Source organism: Talpa occidentalis, unplaced genomic scaffold (assembly GCF_014898055.3).
Source record: "Talpa occidentalis isolate TD23 unplaced genomic scaffold, MPIMG_talOcc4v2.1 talOcc4.11, whole genome shotgun sequence".
NCBI classification, from domain to species: Eukaryota; Metazoa; Chordata; class Mammalia; order Eulipotyphla; family Talpidae; genus Talpa; species Talpa occidentalis.
This window is the reverse complement of record NW_023601104.1, coordinates 25536558-25551020: the sequence shown is the minus strand read 5'-3', so window position 1 is coordinate 25551020 and position 14463 is coordinate 25536558. Positions and strand designations below refer to the sequence as shown.

The 14463-nt window shown below is 40.7% G+C and overlaps 1 protein-coding gene across 8 annotated transcripts in view; it reads right to left on the bottom strand.

Moving 5' to 3' along the window:
- FAM81A (family with sequence similarity 81 member A) overlaps nt 1-14463 on the bottom strand; it is a 111672-nt gene that overhangs the window by 62800 nt on the left and 34409 nt on the right. Inside the window, exon 4 of one of the 8 annotated variants that reach the window (XM_054701914.1) lies at nt 4573-4680. The exons of the other annotated variants lie outside the window; for them this stretch is intronic. The gene's annotated coding sequence lies outside the window, so the exon portion shown is untranslated. The remainder of the gene's footprint in view (nt 1-4572; nt 4681-14463) is intronic. 8 annotated transcript variants of the gene reach the window in all.

Here is a 14463-nt window from a genome sequence, read left to right as displayed (position 1 = left end):
CACTATGCAGGTGTTACTGGGAGATGCCCTTTAATCCCAGAGCATGGGGAGTCCAAAGAAAGGTTCAAAAATGTTGCTTGCAGGTGCCCACAGGCTGGCCTCCCAGTGTATAAGCATGTCTCTCAAATACGCACATGAAAGTCCCCTCCACCTCATTTCCTTTCTCTGCTCACTATTCCAACCTCCCCTGGCCCCAACTCCAGCCTACCACTCCCCTTTTAGTCACAGCCTCAGGACACCCATTGCTGGCTTCCTGGGAGGGTGACAAAGGATGCTTATGTGAGTAGAGCTCCTCTAAAACAGAGGAAATTCCCTCTGCTACTTCTCACGAAATTCAAAACACAACTTGGATGCTTTAATTGCCACAAGACTATCTCTTTCAAGGGAAGTGAAGGCAAGTTCTTGCCACATATATATACCTTTCAATTTAGACTGACTTTAATTTCCTCTTTAAAAATCATATCAAGTAACATAACTAAAATCCAAAATTTTTAAAAATCATAAGACAAATGATAGCTCTTCCAAATTCAGATTTCCTAGACAGGAATCCTAACGTTTCACTGAAGCTCGAGTCAGACTCATGACTTCCCACGCTGACCTTTTTTTCCTTTACGGAGGTGATTTGTTTTGATCCTGAAGGGACATAACTGAGTGCACAATGATTTAAACCAACCCGGTTTCCCCCTCAACTCTTACACTAATTCTATAGGATAAATCTCAAGAAAACATTTTCAGAATTGTTTATGACTCGTTACAGAAAATGAATTTACTGGTATGACTTGAATTTAAAAGCTATGACTTAATCTCAGATTATTTTATACTGGCAAAGGGTGCCAAAAAGAAAGTTTCATCAAAGAGAGCAATTTTATAAATTTGACAGCTGCCATACCAACCAGTCATTAAATTTCAATAACCTGGCAGTGCATTGTGCTAGATGCTGTGGAGATTTTCATTTTTATTTTTATTGCACAGTTAAGTTTTGGTCCTTACCTGTGTCTGGGCATCATCACTAGTCACGAAGATTAGATGTATGGTGCATTATGAGGCAGTGAATAGGCTTTTCTAGAAAAAGATCCAGGGTTTTTATAGTTTGAAGGGGGTCTTTCTTTAAAAGTATTTAGTTAGTAGAAGAGCTGGGATGCAGGCCAGAGGTGCAGGGGAGGTAAAGGATTCACCAGAGACAGAGTGAGTAACAGAACAGGCAGACTGACTGAAATACACTGCTAAGGGGATCAGTGGGTGTGACAGAAGGGGTCTGCTGCACTATGTGGGTTAGCTCCCTGGCCAGGTATCAAATCCAGGCTGTGGTGGTGATGGTGCTGAGACTTAACCCAGGCTACCAGGGAATTCCTAAAGGGCCCTAACGGTAGATGTCAGGCTCTGGAACATTATTCTCTTAAAAATTAAAAACATAGGGCCTCCCCTGGTGGTGCAGGCGGTTGAGCGCAACGCTGTGAAGCTGTCCGCAGCCTGTGCAGCGCCGGTTCGATCCCAGCTCCGCCAGCGAGGGTCCCACATGGCACGGCAGACCTCTCCTGTTACTCCCGCTGCTCCCCTCAGCAGTGTATTTCATCTGTCTGCCTGTTCTGTTCCCCGCTCTGTCTCTGGTGAATCCTCTCACCCTCCCACGCATCTGGCCTGTACCCCAGTTCTTGCATAAATAAATCTTTAAAAAAAAATTAAAAACACAGGTTAACAATGTGTTAACAAAGAACTAGCTATTCTTTATGGCTTTTTTTTTATTGGTTTTCTTTGTTGATAATAGTAACATCTTAGAACTATGAAATTCCCCTTTTCCTTTTTATCTGTGAAAATGGATTTTTCATGTTTTGAGTAAACTGTAATTGACTTCTTTATTTTTGCAAATAATTTATTCTCATGTGTTAGTTAAGTCTCTTAAATGTTACAATTTATGAATTTGTTAGTGTCTCTCCATTTTCATAGGGACTTTTTTTAAATTTTTTTTTTTTTTTAATACAAGCACTGGGTACAGTCAGAAGCATGGGAGGGTGAGAGAATTCAGCAGAGCCAGAGCCAGAGCAGAGAGCAGAGCAGAGCAGGCAGACTGACGAAGTACACTGCTGGGCGGCAGCAGAGGTCTGCGCGCCATGTGGGACCCTCGCCTGGTGGCTGGGGATCGAACCAGCATTGCAGAGGCTGAGGGCAGCCTTGCAACCCAGCACTCAACCGCTGCGCCACGGGGGAGGCCCTTCATAGGGACTTTTAAACGTAACTATAAGACACAGACATCAGAAAAACTAAAAAACTAAAATACTTTTTCTAGAAGTGTGTTAACTTAGGAAGAGTTATCTAGGTCTTAACTTAGACAATTAACTTAGATAATTAGCAGTATATATGTTTTAACTTAAATAATCGCTGGTGTACATAGGGAGGAAAGTCAGCCTTGAGTTGTGTTAAAATAGCACACAATTGATAATATTATTCATTAAAGAGTGAAATCTGGAATAAAGTAGGCTTTGTTCATAGTGTTTATGGTCAGAAATTCTAGAATAACCTCATAATAAAGCAGATTCATCCCAAATCTTGTTTGGTGGCAAAGGGAGATTATAGAAAATTCCATTGTGTATTGATTTTGGGAAAATAATGTCTTTCCAACACTTCTCAGAAAATAAGCATATACTATATATTATATATATAATGGAGAAGAGAGAACATATAATGCATATTTTATATATAAATATATACACGTATATATATATAGTTTTTAGACTATTCTGAAGTTTCACATCTCAATAGCTCCATTCAGTATAGGTCAGCAAACATTTATATTCATTTGCATTACATTAGCTAGTTATGACCCTACAATTTAGAGAATGCAGCCCCACACAATCTGACCCTCTTCCTTCAGCTTCTTTGCCAACTAGTGCTTTATGGGACAGTGAACCTCACAGGTAGAAGAATTAAAAGAACTTTCACTTCTGTTAAACACTGAAAAAAGAAATGACAATACCCACTGCATGACAATGCACATAGTATACACGTTATGGTAAGTAACAGTGTCGTGTCAACCACATCAAAGCTAGGGCCTCCCCGGTGGTGCAGCAGTTGAGCGCTGGGTTGCAAGCCCGCAGCCTCTGCGGCGCCAGTTCAATCCCCGGCTGCTCCCCGGCCACCAGAGGAGGGTCCCACATGGCGCGCAGACCTCTCCTGCGGCCCGCTGCTCCCCTCAGCAGTGTACTTCGGTCCTTCTGCCTGCTCTGCTCCCCGCTCTGGCTCTGGTGAATTCTCTCACCCTCTGGCCTTCTGACTGTACCCAGTGCATGTATAAACAAAACAAACAAACAAATAAATAAATAAAACATGCCTCTATAAAAAAAAAAATGCATAAAAACCACATCAAAGCTAAACGAAGGAAAAATCAGAACCATTCATCAATCCTATCCTTTTTTTTAAGATTTATTTTTATTTATTTATGCACACAAGAGCTGGGATGCAGGCCAGAGGTGTGGGCGGGTGAGAGGATACACCAGAGACAGAGTGGGGAGCAGAACAGGCAGATCTACTGAAATACACTGCTGAGGGGAGCAGCGGGCAAGATAGGAGAGGTCCACTATGCCATGTGGGTTGCTCCCTAGCTGGGTATAGAACTCGTGCAGCAGTAGCTGGCAACAGCTTGATAGTGCTGAGACTTTAACTCCTGCGCCACCAGAAAGACCCTATCATGAATTTTTGGCATTAATTTTGATTTTTAAAATACTCCATGAAAGCATTATTTATCTTTATTACTGAGTTCTTGGGCACCCTCTTAAATTATGCACTTGAGACAAGTGCCTTACTCACCTCAACTTGGCCCTGGCCCTGGTGGTATAATAGCTGATGTTTGTGTGTCGGAGCCTGTGCTAAATTCTTTAACTATAGTGCTGCATTTCTACCTTGCACAATCTATGAATAAACTGATCCTGCACAATCCATGAATAAACTGCCAAATCCATGAATAAACAAGCCTATGTGGCTTGTCTGGAGTCCCAAAGTTGTTAAGTGCTAGAGCTGGTATTTGAAATCGGACTTGAACCATATGCTTGAATCAGATGTTACTGCATCCCAACGAGAACACAAAATTAGGGAGGGAAAATGCATTGCAAATTTCAGCACATGGCATAGTGAAACCTAAGTGCTTCCCTGCAGGTGGCACACATCAAAGAATATGGGTGGCATATAACACAATTATTTTGAGAAAAAAAAATAAATTTTAACATTCTGATTTCTTACATCTTCATCCGAGGTCTATATTAAAGGAGTGAAGATTTAGTGTAAATCTTCCAAGTAATCTGATAAAAGAATCTTTAGTTTGAAATACACAGAGCCAAAAATATTTAGGAATTTGAACATCTTAAATAATGACATTGAAGCAAATTCTTTTTAAGTGCATGTTTGCCAGCAAAAGTTATGCAGAATAACTTTTTTTAAATCCTAATTAATAGATAATACATGTCCTACACTTAAAATTCATATCATGCAATTGCTTTTAAAAGAGAAATATCAAGTATAATATACTTTGCTTCGCCTACAACATTTGGATACACTCTTTTCAAGAACATATAATAGATTTACCAAGAAGATGTGAATGGACTGTAGGATTTTCTATCAGCAGTTGGAATCCCACATAGTCTTATAGTAGGTTGTCATCACTATAGACTCAGGAAATAGCTTTCTTTTCCCCTGAGAATCATAAATTTGACATGTTATTATTTTCCTGAGGAGGATTCATGCTGTGAAGTTGCTGGAAACTATCAATACGTGCTTAGGCAAGTTACTTAACCTCTCTTTGACTCAGTTACATCATCTACAAAATAGAGTAATGTGACTACATCATTGTATTCCAATAAAGATCAAAGGCAGCAATTCATGTATAAAAGCTTAGAAACATTTTAGTTGCTATTTTAACATTGTTGATTACATCTAATTCATATAAATTTTATTACTACTATTTTCTCCCAAGACCAAATCAGAAGCATGGGGGCCTAATTAACATTGGACCTAATTAGCATTAGCTCAACTATTTTTATCTTACATATAGGGACAGAGTTTGGAAATTAATCTGATTGCTTACTCCACGCACTACTACTAATATTGCCTGTCTTAGAACAATTCTAAGTATCCTCTGGTGTCAGCCACACCTCAAAGCTACACCTTTCCCTTGCTTGTGGTATCTAATGTCCAACCCAATATACAGCTCCTAATATCCTGGCTTCCCCTACCACAAATTCCAAGGTCTTTCTTCTCCAAGAACAATGTCACAGTATGGCCTCTCCCTGAATCCTTCCAGTTACACCTTTATGATTTAAACAAATTAAGGTTCCAACTTTAAGATTTAAACAAATTAAGGACTAACCCAATCCCTTAAAAAGAGAAAGAGGGGCTCTCTGGTGGCACAAGGGGTTAAGTCTCAATGCTATCAAGCTATTGCCAGCCTCTACAGCATGAGTTTGATCCCAGGCCAGTGAGCTACCCACATGGCACAGCAGACCTCTCCTGTTGCACCCACTGCTCCCCTCAGCAGTGTATTTCAGTAGAGCCTGTTCTGCTCCCCACTCTTGTCTCTGGTGAATCCTCTCACAGTCCGTACCTCTGGCCTACACCCCAGCTCTTGTATGCATAAATAAAAAAATAAATCTTAAAAAAAAAGTTGTTATGTCACCATATTTGCAAGTTTGGGGAGGAGAAGTGTATGTTGTAGAAGGTAAAATGAGGTATCCAAGAAAGCTAAATCCTCACCTTCCACAAGGGGAAGTCAATAGACAATGTTTAACAGTGAAAGATCAAGAAACAACACTATAAGCATATAAAACTTTGTAAACGAAATGCATCTCTTTCTCTGATGCAAAAAAAAAAAAAAAAAAAAAGGAAAAATCAGAGTTATGAGGAAAAAAATCAGAGTATTTTAAAATTACATGTACCTATTAGTTTAAAGCTCCTAAGGTTATTTAGGTGAGTCTTATTATTGCCTTTTTTTCCAAGGGCATAATTTCTGTATTTCTATTTTGGGCACTTTTAAAATGTGTGGTTAGCAAACCACAATTCTCCCATTTGAGAATGACATTATGAGACCATTTATAGAGGATTTAAGACACTAATTAAAAAGAGAATTTTGATTAAAAGAACATAAACCCAGTGGCTATGTAGTAAATTCTTCCAAATAGATTTTAATAACTTTCTGACAAAAATCAATATATTTGGTTTTTACTGTCAGTTTTCACCCATTAAAAATAGAATAATCAAGGTAAAACATATTTTATTAATACAAATTCTTTTTCCAGATAAGCAAAATGTTGAAGTATAATGTGTGCATGTAACTATAATAATGTTTTAGAGAAGGGAAAAAGAAAAAAATTCCCTGTTAGTGTCTATAAACATTATTATATGAGGCAACACCACCCAGCTTGTTTCTGCTGCTGTTTTTCTTTCCTGTCAGCCCCCTTTTTTATAAGATTTATTTCACTATAACCAAGATGAAAATGCATACATTGTACAAAAATGAAAAATGATGTAAAAATATATTAAAAATAAATTACTTAATTAAAGAAAAAAGATTTATTTCATTTATTTATGCATACAAGAACTGGGATACAGGCCAGAGATGCGGTGGTGGAGAGAGGATTCGCCAGAGAGAGTGGGGAGCATAACAGGCAGATCTACTGAAATACACTGCCGAGGGGAGCAGAAGTGGGCAAGACAGGAGAGGTCTGCTGTGCCGTGTGGGTCAGCTCCCTGGCCGGGGATCGAACTCATGCTGCAGTGGCTGCCCATAGCTTCATAGTGCTGAGACTTAACCCCTTGTGCCACCAGGGGTGCCCACCTGTCAGTCTTTTTTTTTATTACACACAATACTTGCCCTGACACTTCTGGTCACCAAATATAGAAGTTTCCCCCCACACCAAGCAATTCTCCATGACACAACTAGATGTCCTACAATTTAACTCACTATCAACTCAACAGTCCCAAAGGTCTCAGTCCCACCTCATACCCCAACAGAGGGTCCCAAGATAGCGCCTGTGCATTGATCAACCCACTCACTAGAAGTTAAAGGATCCTAGGACCCCTTCTCAGGTTCAATTAAATTGCTAGAGTGGCTCACAGAACTCAGGAAACAATTTGCCTACACTTACTTGTTTATCATAAAAGAATCTGGAATATATGAGTATTAGGCCACACTCTCCCAGCACCTCCATATGCTCTCTGAACTCCACACTTCTGGTATTTTATGGGGTTTCATCATGTAGACGAGATCAATCACTAACTCTGTATTTAGCCTTTCTAGATTCTCAAGAGAAGGGGTGGGGATGGGGGCAATTGCAAGCTTCTAATCATGGCTCCATACCTCACCCAGGAAGCTACCAGTTATCTTATTAGAACAAAAGGCACTACTATATATTACCCAAGAAATTATTAGGGTTTCAGGAGCCCTGTGTCAGAAACCAGGATCAAAGAGCAAATATTAGTACAAAAGATGCTATTAGGAATCTTATCATTTAGCAAATTGCAAAAGTTTTAGGAGCGCTGTGCCAGCAATAGGGGCAAAGACCAATTTATTCCCATTATCTCGTAATTATGAATAACATAAAGCCAGGTGACTTTTTTCATAACTCAGAAATAAAAATAATTATCTACTGAATTTATTTCATGAATTATAATAAAAAGACTCCAGGATTCAGAATAAACAAACTTGGGTTTAAATTTTGATTTTATCTCTTACTAACTGGATGAATTGGTGCAAGACTTTTAATTTGGTGGAGGGGGTTGATTTTCTCATCTGTTGAGCACTTAGACTGTGTCAGGCACTGTTTCAGGTATAGGGATGCTGTAACTACTCCTTATGGTCTGTGCCCTAATGGAGCTTTTATGTTCCAAGCAGGAAAGACAATAAGCAAGGAAATACAGCAAATTTAGATTGCGATGAGGATCACAGAGATGATAATAACTGATGTGGATTTGAGGTGTAATATAGAAAGGATGACTAGCATGGATTTTTCTTTTTTTCTTTAAAGATTTATTTATGCATATAAGAACTGGGGTGTAAGCCAGAGGTGTGAGGAGTGAGAGGATTCCCAGAGATAGTGGGGAGCACAATACACACACTGACTGAAATACACTGCTGAGGAGAGCAGTGGGTGAGGCAAGAGAGGTCCACTGCGCCATGTGGTTTAGCTCCCTGGCCAGGTGGGGACTGAACTCGTGCTACAGTGTCTGGCAATAGCTTGATAGTGCTGTCTTTAATCCCTGCACCATCAGGGAGGCCCCTAGCATGGGTTGTTCTAAGATAGTGTTTGACTGATACCTGCATGATCAGAAGTCAGTCATGTGAAGAGATGAGAGAAGAGAATGTCAGGTAGAAGAAACAGCCAGTGTTAAGAAGGGACTTGGCATATTTGAGAACAAGTAGACGACTGGTGTGGCTAGAGCTTTGAAACAGAGAAAAGGGGGAGCTAGATGAATTCAAAGGGCAATGTATGTAGGAGTTTAAAAACCATGGTAACGAATTTTGGTTTTATTCGAATTAAGAACCAAAGGAAAGTTTTAAGTAGGGAGGTAATCTGATCTGATTTGCTTGGGTGGCTGTTTTGAGAAATTATAGGGGGGCATAAGAGAATGCAGGGAAACTAGGTTTAAGACTATTGTAGTAGTGAGGTATGATAATGGTTTGAGTCACCATGGCTGCAGAGCTGGAGGTAGACAGAAGTGGTTTGGGGCTGTAATGGAAAGAAGGTTAAGCAAACTTTTTGTGAATTAGTTAGGGATGGATATAATAAAGAAAGAAAAGTTAAGATTGTTTATTTTTTAATCTGAGCAACTAGATAAATTATGGTGCCATTTATGAAATGGAGAACTCTGTGGGAGGAACAAGTTTAGAGGCAGAAATACTACTTAATTTTGAACAGTTTTGTGAAAACTGGTATTTTGTTAACTTCTCATTCCATGTTTCCAAGCATCTAATGTTAAGTTTACATGTATCCAATTTCTTTATTGCTGAGAGTTTAACTTTCTCCATAATTTATACTTGTCACAGATAATAAGTTTGTGTTCACAAGAGGTGTTATTTTGCTGTGATTAGGAGCTCAAGTCCTGGAGTCAGATTCCGTTGTACCAAGCCTCAGCTGTACCACATGGTAGCTATGTGGCCTCAGGCAAGTTAATTAAAATCTCTGAGCTTCAGTTTTTCTATATATCAAAAGTTAATAATAATACTTATTGCATTAGGTTGTTCTGAAGATTGAATAAGAAAATATATGTAAAGTGTAGGCATACATTAGACATGCCATAAATAGTAGCTGATATCATTATCATCATTACCATATAGGCAAATAAAAGACAAAGTGAAAAATATTCACAGTTAAAAAATTTACAATTGTGTCAAAAAATTGTTTAGTTAATCCAAGGAATGACAGAAACTTCTTTCAAATCACCCAAGTAAACTGTTTTCCTACATCTTTCCAAAGGCCTGTACTAAATGTTTTTTGGAACTAGATAGAGGTGGTGGTTGCATAACAGTGTGAATGCATAAATGTCATGAATTGTACACTTTTAAATGGTTTGTTTTATTTTATGTGAACTTTAACTCAACAAAGTATGTACTGAATTTCTCCTATATGCAAGACAATACTATGTGCCTCTACATATTTTATTATAAAAAATATGGGCACAATGAACTTTTTTTCCCTTTCCTGGTCAAAAACATCAAATTAAAGCAGCAATAAAGACAGACAGCCAGGGTTTGATGGTTTAGAAAATCTGTCCCCAAGGAAAGAGTTTAAAGACTTCAATACTTTTTTCCAGGCAGAACCAAACATTCCAGGTATATATGCCAGTAATATATACGAGATATAGTCAAGTAGCAAAGCCCAAATAGGCTACATTAGCAAGCAAGAATTTAGATTGATGTTGTAGACAAAAGAGCAGAAATTCAGGAGAAAATCCTGTGAGGAAAGCAGACTTTGAAGTCTCAAGCAGCACCAGGGAGAGCTCCCAGCCATTAGACATGGTCTACTGTACCCTAAGAAGCTACCCATTTTCCTGCAGAAATTCTTATCTTCCCTACCTAGTCCAGCCTTGAAAGCAGGGCTAGCTAGTACTTCAGGATTTTTCAAAATTCCAGTGATGGGGGGGGGACTCCCCAGTGGTGCAGTGGTTGAGCGCTGGGCTGCAAAGCTGCCCGCAGACTCTGCAGTGCCAGTTTGATCCCCGGCCACTGGCAAGGGTCCTACATGGCGCGTAGACCTCTCCTGCTGTACCCGCTGCTCCCCTCAGCAGTGTACTTCATCAGTCTGCCTGTTCTGCTCCCCGCTCTGGCTCTGGTGAATTCTCTCACCCTCCTGCGCTTCTGACTGTACCCAGTGCTTGTATAAATAAGTAAATTTAAAAAAAAAAAAAAAAAGAAAAACCCAGTGATGGGGACCACAGCTTCTTCTACTCAAGAATCTTTGGCCCAGCGTTCAAGGGCCTGCCTTTCCAGGGAACCTCAATTCTACCTAGAACACTGCTACTCTAAGTGTGGTCTATGGACCACTAGCATCAGTGCCACTCTGTGTTAGAATGAAGATTCACAGGTTCTATACCAGATCTATGAAACAGAATCTGCATTTTAATAAGATCCCCAGTTGATATATGTGCACATATAAGGTAGAGAGCATGACTCCACCAGAACTTGGCAGACTCTTCAAGAGTCTTGTCTTCTTGGGGGCCTCCCTGGTGGCCTAGGGGTTGTCTCAGTGTTATTTCCCCCAAGGCCCGAGTTCAATCACAGGCCAGGGAGCTAACCCACGTATGGCACAGCAGACCTCTCCTGTCTCGACCGCTGCTCCCCTTAGCAGTGTATTTCAGTACATCTGCCTTTTCTGCTCCCCACTATCTCTGGGGAAATCCTCTCACCACCCCCCTTCCAAACCTCTGGCCTATAACCCAATTCTTCTATGCATAAATAAATTTTTAAGAGCCTTGTCTTCTTTACTGGAGGAGAAACAGGAGTCTAGGAGGTAGGAACCCTGGTCACTGGATTCACTGGGGAAAATCTGGAATTTTGTGTTATAAAAGAATCCACTCTGGGCCTCCCTGGTGGCGCAAGTGGTTAAGACTCAGCACTATGAAGCTATCCTCAGCCACTGCAGCATAAGCTTGATCCTCAGAAAGGGAACTACCCACATGACATAACAGACCTCTCCTGTGTCGCCCACTGCTCACCTCAGCAGTGCATTTCAGTAGATCTGCCTGTTCTGCTCCTCACTCCCCCCCACACCTCTGGCCTATACCCCAGTTCTTGTAGGCATAAATAAATAAATCTTTTTTAAAAAAAAAATTTAAGAATGCCCAGTCATTTGGTATGTAAATCATATAAATCATGAAGAAATGGATAGAAAGAAACAAAAGGGAAAATTCTCTCTAGTCTGATATTATATTCAGTATGCACCAATATGCAACTGATATTCAGTATGAAATGTTTATTTTTCCATTAAACTCAGCTGTCCTAATTTAAGAGAGCTTCCAAAAATATCTATTGCTATTTAGCTTTCCTCACTTAAGAGTTGTTTAATTTTTTCAGATGATGAAGTTCATTCTCATCACTGCAGGAGGAAGAACAGTGTCATAAAGTCACCGAAAGCTGTCCCCACCTACACATGCTCACCGCGGCATGCCCGGGGGGACTCCGACCAAAGGCAGGTCCTGGTCATGTGCGTTTGCAGCGGTATGATGGGCATTACCAGCATCAGCTCTCCAGGCTCTCTAGAAGGGACATGTTTCCTGCTCAGGTTAGCTTTTTGCAATTTAATTTCCCAGTAGGAACATTTTTGTCCTGCTTCTTAGATGGCAGTCCTTAAGGAGTGATTCTCCACTTTTATCCTGCAATGAATTTTCTAGGCCATCATTTCAGGTGATCTCTGTGACTTGATCAAGTATACAGCAGGCACTTGCTCGGAGCCCAGCTCTGGGCTGCAGCGTGTGAAAAGGAAAGGGGCTGGTTAATGAGAACTAAGATACAATGAAGTTGCACCCCCCCAGTCTTGAGTGGTTTCTCATCTCCAGGGGAGAGTTAAGAAACAAAAAGATATACAAAACCAAGAAACCACTGGGAAGAAATGAAAGAGTGATAAAGTACTAAATGATATGTTTCACACTTTGAGTGCTATAGAAGGTCAGGGGAAAATGAGTTATTTTCCCTCTGAAAAGGGGAGAGAAAAGCTTAAAATGAGTCTTGCATTTGTGGCATTTTATTTTTTTTTTATTTTTTTTTTTTAATAGAGGCATGTTTTTATTTATTTATTTGTTTGTTTGTTTGTTTTGTTTATACATGCACTGGGTACAGTCAGAAGCGCGGGAGGGTGAGAGAATTCACCAGAGCCAGAGCGGGGAGCAGAGCAGGCAGAAGGACCGAAGTACACTGCTGAGGGGAGCAGCGGGCGGCAGGAGAGGTCTGCGCACCATGTGGGACCCTCCTCTGGTGGCCGGGGAGCAGCCGGGGATCGAACCGGCGCTGCAGAGGCCGCGGGCAGCTTCGCAACCGAGCGCTCAACCGCTGCGCCACCGGGGAGGCCCGCATTTGTGGCATTTTAATACATTGAAGAGGGATTAGGGGCAGTTCCTAGAGAGGAAAAAGGGAAAGCAAAGCACAAAGGTGAAATATAATTAATATCTCTAAACCTTACTTTCTTTTTCTCTAAGTGAACAGAAGAATAGTTATTTTTTTTGGCTGAGACACTGGTTTTTATGAGAAGTGAGATGGTATCTATAATTATTTAACTTATTTAATTTTAAAGATTTATTTATTTATGCATGTAAGAACTGGGGTACAGGCCAGAGGTGGGGCGGCAGTGGTGGGGGGCAAGGGGTTGCGAGAGGATTCACCAGAGACAGAGTGAGCAACAGAACAGGCAGATTGACAGAAATACACTGCTGAGGGGAGCAGTAGGAGAGTCAGAAGAGGTCTGCTGTGCCATGTGGTTCACCACCCTGGCTGGTCAGGGATCAAACTTGTGCTGCAGTGGCTATAGGTAGCTTCATAGTGCTGCATCTTAAGCCCTTGCACCACCAGAGAGGCCCCTATATTTTATATCTAAAGAGTTAATCAAGTTGTTAATATGGTTGCATTGAGGGACTACGGTAAACATTCACTGGTGCTTTGGTGGTGGATTTATGGGGACTATACCTGAGGGGAGAAATCATGTATCGTACAAAAATGAACAATATAAGAAAATAAAAAAGTTTAATTTAAAAAAGAATGATTTGTATTACTAGTTACAACCACTGGAATTAACTGTTCTGATAAAATTTATTTATTTATTTATTTTTTTATTTTTTTGTGGGACGGAACGAACCGGTGCTGCAGAGGCTGCGGGCAGCGCTCAACCGCTGCGCCACCAGGGGAGGCCCCAAATTTAAATTTTTATTTTAAAAAAATGGTTGCAGTGGCTAAGCCTATCAGCAGTGATTTAAAACCAGAATATCAATTTCTAATTTTACAACTAAAGATAAAACCAGCCAAAAGATTTGTATCAGTGTTCTAAATAAAATTTTTTCCTGCAGTCAGACTATTTGGAAACCCAATTACAAAATCAACAGACTGATGATGAGGAGGAGGAAGAGGAGGAGTGGGGGGAAGAGGTGGGAGAAGAGGGGGAGGGTGACCCCCACTTCTTATATACCAAGGTGATGGGCTCTCGCAACACATGGTCTTGTTGATTCTCCACAGCAGCCCTGGGAGGAGGAAACATCACCCCCAGTCTCACTACAAGGAGACAAAGGCTAAGAGATTTTGCAGTGCAAGGCCAAGTTTCATAACTAGCATGAGATAGAGTCCAGGGGTATTGTTCGTTTGTTAAGCATATTTATTGTGCACTTGCTCACTGTGATTCCTGCCCAAGGACAATGGATAAGGAAAAAGAAAAGAACCAGTCTGTACCTTGGTGAAGTATAGAATCCAATTAGAAAAGTAACCCACATGCTGATATGAGAACACACACATCACAATACATACACAAATGCAGATTGATGTAGCACCAGCTGCATTATTGTTGAGCTGTCAGCACAAAGGCAGAGTTTGCCTTTATCACCCAAACTATGAAAAAAAGAAAAGAATCACTTGTATGTTTCCTGCACTAGGAAGGGAATTTCTGTATTTGCCTTTGAGTGTGTGCACGCTCTTGGGATATATATATATATATATATATATATATATATATATATATATTTTAAAGATTTATTTATTTGTTTGTTTTTATTTATTTATACAAGCACTGGGTACCATCAGAAGCGCAGGAGGGTGAGAGAATTCACCAGAGCCAGAGGAGGGAGCAGAGCAGGCAGAAGGACCGAAGTACACTGCTGAGGGGAGCAGCGGGCGGCAGGAGAGGTCTGCGCGCCATGTGGGACCCTCCTCTGGTGGCCGGGGAGCAGCCGGGGATCGAACCGGCGCCACAGAGGCCGAGGGCAGCTTCGCAACCCAGCGCTCAACCACTG